Genomic DNA, 6,644 nt, shown 5'->3' on the forward strand with positions numbered 1-6,644 from the left:
GTAATGGTTTTCCACGTGCGACACGAAAAGTCCGCCATGGATATTCGGGGGACTTATTTTTATTTGTACGATGGGGTGAGTATGTACATGAACCAGTTCATACACATGCATAGTTTTACCGGGATGTTGGCATATCCAAATCCTGCAGAACCAGGTTCTTAGATATCTACGGTTATGTTCGGAGTAACGAAACCATGAATCAGTGTCTGCGGGTGATATTAGCAGACCGACTCTCCCGACCGCCACAAGCAACCACACTTCCGACCCAGATTACATTGGCGGAACAACTCAGTGTGTGGCAAGCATTCGTGGTGGGGACTTCAAAGTCCAGGTACGCAATACAATAAATAGACATCATGCGGTTCTACTGGCTTGAGGCCGAAGTCCCAAATTATGTTGTCATTGTGACGTCATGGTCGGCTTGATGCATTCAAAGTATCTTACCGTATTACGCGAAATCAAAACAACAAGGCGATAGCAAATGATAGGTAATAACCACCTTCCTTCCTTAATAATTGTTAGCCTCCCAGCCGTACAACATTGTGGTTTTATATCTAAGGTAAGTTCAGAATTGCCATAACTTATAAGGAGTATATGAATCAGATTAATTGATAGCTCTAGTATGTTTCAAGAATGATTATAACATATAATATGTTATATAATCATTTGGTGATCAGATATCATACAACTTTGCCGATTTTACTAACATAATTCCTCGACGATTTAAAAAAGTGTGTATTATTTCATGATGACTGTCAGACTGTTTTAATCACATACATTTGCAATATAAGTATAGCAAAAACGATCTACCAGTTTCACATGCTTGAGCCAAATATCAAGCAATTTCCCGCGCTTCAAGTATTGTAGGATTAAAGTACTTGGATAATGTAAAACCACAGATACACCCGATCGTTTTATTTTTGTGTATATGTAGTATGCATTCTTAGATAATACCCAGTAAGAATTTCAAGAAAAACATTATACTTTAATCGAATTTTTCTTTCTGTTACATGATCACGTCATATCCGGTAACATGAATTCGGAAATAAGGTATAGTATATGGTTTATTTATGTCATGCTTTTCGATTTACTCAAAAACTAAGGATCGAAAAAAGTGTTTTTAGATCTTCTTTCAATTGTAGTTGCCTCCCTTTGATCAAATCCGAGTCCTCACATGTGAATCAGTAAATTATGTCAAAAACAATAAATTGATATTTTAAAAAATGGATAAGTTTGAATAAAGTTTAGTTGAAAATTCACACAACTTACCATTAATAAAGGAATTGTAATTTTAAGCTGGGTGCTCTAACATTTGCTTTTGAACAATATTTTAGACGAACACAAATGCTAGAACTTTACTTTAGTGCTTTTATATTCATGTATTAAATATATTTTCAAACTGTCTGACTTCTTGAACTGCCCGGAAAATTTTGAAAACAACAACATTTAACTGATTAACTAAAAAGTAAAATATCACACCACACGTCGAAGTTAACAACGAAGCGTGGTTGAAGCTCCATCTTGGAATCCGTCTACAATCAAAACATACTCATCTCTGACAGTGAGGGTAATTTTATATCAATGTATCATCAAAACAAACTCTAAAAATAAATAAAACTGTTTTAATCTATTGCTAATCGGTTAATAGTATACACTTTCGATTTTCAGTTCAGTTTAAATATAATTCAGTTAGTAACTGTTGTTATTATTAGGAACATAAATGCATAAATAAATGTTCATTCATGAATATTTATTTAAATGTTTGCACCTAAATACGAGAAAATAATAAACATTAAAAAATAAATTTGGAAGAACTATTTTTCCACAAGCTGGCATAGGAAAGAAAGGCTACGTCATCGGCGATCAAAACTGTACATGAGGGGCGTCCAAACGGTAGCGGGTAGCATATGGGTGTTTCAAAAAAAGTATTAAGAAAAATAGTTTTAAATACCCATAAATCTCCAAAACTAATCATAAAATAAACCATACAGAGCCACGCGTGAATATGTAGTTTTTCTATGACACTCGTGAAATAAAATAGATCTTACACTGAAAAATGAACAAATACCTTCTATAATTTATATATATATGCTAATTTATTTTTCTAATTTCTTTTCAATACATTAATATAATGAATTTCATGTATTAATTTATAACCATAAATGTTGTTTTTTTTACAAACATATGAGGAAGAAAATCCCATTTTGTTTCATCAAAACAGCATCTTGTGGACCTTTCACAATATCCTTGTCCTGCAGTAAGAATCCATATCAGCCAGCTAATTTGTTCAAAGGTTACTGATGTATCCATATTGACATTTCTCTTAACACAAACAGCATTTTAATTAAAGTTTAATCTCTCAACAGCAGAATGGGTGGAAGGGACAGTACTAGCAATACTTAATGTCCTGCTCTGAACAGTGTCAACTTGGTCATTGATAAATTTGATAAACTCTTCTGCTGTCATAGTAGTGTAATATTTCTGACTTTTATCGAAAAAATTATTCCCTAGTAGTTCACAGAAAAATTTATATAAAATGATAATATTCAGTTTTTCATGTAGACCGCTACAAAAACCATTTACACATGGAACACCATGCGGGCACTGATCTTGTTTTAGTTTACGAAGCCATAGCATACTATAGAAGATGGGGTTGTTGCTCTTATGCGAACCACATTGTATGTCTCCAGATTCGAATAAACCAAGATCGAACATTTTCATTCTACTGTCAATCATTACAACATGTCGCATTCGAAAATCTACCATAGCGACCGGCCCAACCAATGTCTTATTCATTTGATCCAATAAGTTAAGTAATTCTTTGGAGTACCTCAGTTTATCAGCCATTGACATTTTTTCCGCGTCGTCTGGTGTCAGTTCTATACCATATTCATAAACACTAACCATAGTTCGGTCTAATACCGGTAATAGTTTTTCAAGTTTTTCTTTCTCATTAATTTGAGTGTCGCTTTGCGATTCACCAGAAATCCTGTCCACTGGATCGCGGATACAAAATCCTAGGTTTCTTATTATACTTGGATACGGCAGGATAGCATGATACACAATTTCCAAAAGCATATGCCTGGTGTCTTTATCTTCACAATTAGTTCGAATGGCCTGTAGAAGTTCTTTCACATGTTTGTCCTGATATTGCTTGAATATCTTGATACATTCTTGGTCTGGATTTCCATTTACAGATTTAACAACAACTTTCTGATCCCGAAAACTTGCAACAAAAGTTCGTCTCGATGTGCCTGTCCCAATGCGTCTTTCAACGTACAATTCGTCCAGATTAGAACAGTTTACATCCAAGTTAGCTATATCGCGTAAAGTGGGTCCAGTGTCAGGTATAACAACAGCAAGAGGATTGCGCGGGTGGTTTTTGTCCACGAAAAACAGCATGCATAAAGTAAAGACTAGAACAATCAAAGCCACCAAAAACAGCATTAACATTCTCAAAACCGACAAATGATTCATGGACATGGTTATGCGTATGGCGGTTTGTGAAGTAGAGCAAGAGTTTGCAGAGAAATAATGCCATATGTTGGCATGTCGCTACACTTAGGTCAAACGAAAATAATTCTGCAATTCCTGTTACATGCGGATAAGAAAAGAACGCATTTAATTTTAGAAAATCACTCTTTTGTGCCCTGAATATGTATAACGTTGTATTGTTTACATACGTACACATTCAGACATCAGAGATGCAAAGAATGTAACATAATATAAGTAAAGACAATTAAGGATCGGGACTTAGGGACGGTCGTGTTACGGGAATCAGACCATTAATTATGTTACGACTAATCGTAATTGATTTTTGTCAATTATTTTAACTTAGTATGAACACGTGCATATTTTATATATTTTATATACTAGTAATAAAGTTAGATTATATCATGAAGGGCCATTCTCGGTTCTGGTGAGTTAATTTGTTTTAGTTTATGCTTTCCTACGGAGTTCACTGTCTTGGCATTTTCACTGTCTTGCATAAGATTTGAAATGTTGCGTATAATATAAAGGGATTTCAAACCTGCCAGGAGTGACATAGTGGCAGACTTTCTTATGACCTTGTAGTATGTTTAGAACCGTTTCGAATGTAAGCCAAACGGCAGAATTACTGGTATAATTATTGCTAATAATGCGTTTGAGGGTGTATATATAGTACACTAATAGATATCGGGATTAAACAATTCTAAAAAATCAAAATTGCTGCAATTTATGTAATTACCCTTTACTTGGCTTATATATTACCAGACGCCTATTGGAAGGCAAACCAATAGCTAACAGCCGTCATGTGTATACTTGATCGAGGACTTTACTCATCACAGACGTTACACCATGTATAACAGAAGGCGTAACGTCCGTCCTGCTCTAACCTCGATATGCTGTTTTCACAAACTTGCATTGTATTTTTGCAATATCTTAGTTTCATATCAAAATCGTCTTTCGTTCGAAGATTAAGCTGTTGCAAAATGTCGGCTGGTGTATGAGTAACCTGAAAGCTGTGTTTTATCACCGTTCAGATTGATTTATTGTTATATGATATTATAAGATTACCATAACTTAGAGGATTTTGTTTTATACTTAAAGTACGCGTATGCCGTAAATGGTTTCTGGAGTATTGCATTGGTTTGAAAGATGCACTCTTACTCCCAAACAAGATTCACCACAAAATACAATATAATTATACAATACAATTATTTGAATATACCAAAACGGATGAATACATGTCAAAAACACTGGTTCTTATGAATGTTACCGAGTTTAAAAGGAAAAAGGGTGCAGCAAACACAGTATCTCAACCTTATGCGACGAAAGAAGATCACAGTTAACCTTTAGCACTCACCAATCATTTAATATTTTGCGTTTTCAGCTATTAAATACACAGTTACAATCTTGTTTTCGGTAAATAATATTTTTCATAAACGCATTATTCAATAAGAAGTTTAAGATGCATCACTCGAAGTTCATGTTTGTTATACATGTGTATGTGTTGATATTTAATAAGTGTGTCACTTTAAACGGAAATCAAAAACAACACCAGCAACAACAGAATCAAAGGACTGACAGTCGTTACATGGCGCAAAACATTTAGAAAGGAAAGATTATTGGTAAGATTAAGCTTGACTTGGATAAAAAGTACTTATGGTAAAATATTAGCAACGTTTAGCCAGCCTACTAATTATGAATTATTTCCCTCAGCAAACGGCAATACAACTTCATTCCCCTAGAATACCATATACAATATGATAAATTACAGTTTAATAGATAACTCAACACTGTGACTTTAAGTTTAATAATTCATTATCAGTCGCTCTTTTTACAGTAAGTTGTGGTCTTCAAAAATGATATGTGGGCAAATATTAACATTTGCTGAAGGGTTCGGGCTTTTGGTGGCTTAGTTTTAACACTCTTAATGATTTGCCACACTTTATTTTGTCATACAAAAAAGTGCACATTACAAAAACATGAGTGAGTACCTTCAACCACCACCGAATGTTACTGTGTTTAACATGCCTAACCAATTTCCAAAAAAAATAGTTTTGGATTTGAAGAACCTCGTTGAATATTCATCTAATTAAAATCAAAATATGTATTTTTTGTGTATAAACGTTTTAATTGTTGTTAATCAAGTTAAAACATTGTCCAACAATAATGTCAATAAGAACACATTTTTTTCATTGTACATGTAAATAATTGGTATCATTATTTGAATCGAAATCTGAAATTATTAATTTTTGTTTACCGACAACAAATGATTCAACTTGATTTTAAATTTTTTACTGCCCTTTTCTTTCAAAATGATCAATTTCTACAACAATAATACAGAGTATACAAAAAATCGAATGGGTTAGTTACAAATTCTTACAACATTAGTAACGTCTTACCCATGATTCAACGTGGTGTAACTGCATTATTATGAATTTCAATAAATGTACATGTAAATGTAATCATACAGCAAAAGTAAAGAGATAAAAACAAAACAAAAAACAACAGCATATCATGAACCTACCAACCATTATAGGTCCGTGAACATATAAGCAGAAAACAAACGGAATTTGTTTTTATTTGAATCCTATCAAAATTAAAGAGGGAAAATGAATGAGGGCACTCCCACGTGGCAAGGCTTGGTGTGTGTATGGATATTGTGTGTTTCTGAAAAAGAAAAAAAAGAAGCAATTATGCCCACAACAGAACGCCCTCAAAGAATTACATTAAAATTAAACACGTTATTTGCATTTTTAAATTAGAATAAAATAACGGAACTATTATAGTTGAATCATGTCATCCGAAATTGGATTTCACTTCTATTTTCGTATATTATTATACATGAATATAGTGAGACGGATGGAAAACAGTTGTTGTTTGTAAAGTCCATTGCAAGTGAAAAAAGATTTACATTGGTGGGATAATTTTTTACCAATTTATGATGGAATTTCAATGATGTCAGGAGTGCCTTGGTCAGGGGCTGTTGAAGAGTTTAATTCAGATAGTTGTATGGCTGGTTGTTGAGTTTTTCGGAAAGGTAGTTATTTTCATTCTAAATTTCCAGAATTTATTGTGATAAAAAAATGCAAATTGGAGCTGTAGAAATGCTATCATTAAAGGTTTGTTTTAAAAGTTGTATGTGATAATCAGGCAAT

Source organism: Mya arenaria, chromosome 8 (assembly GCF_026914265.1).
Source record: "Mya arenaria isolate MELC-2E11 chromosome 8, ASM2691426v1".
Classification (NCBI taxonomy): domain Eukaryota; kingdom Metazoa; phylum Mollusca; class Bivalvia; order Myida; family Myidae; genus Mya; species Mya arenaria.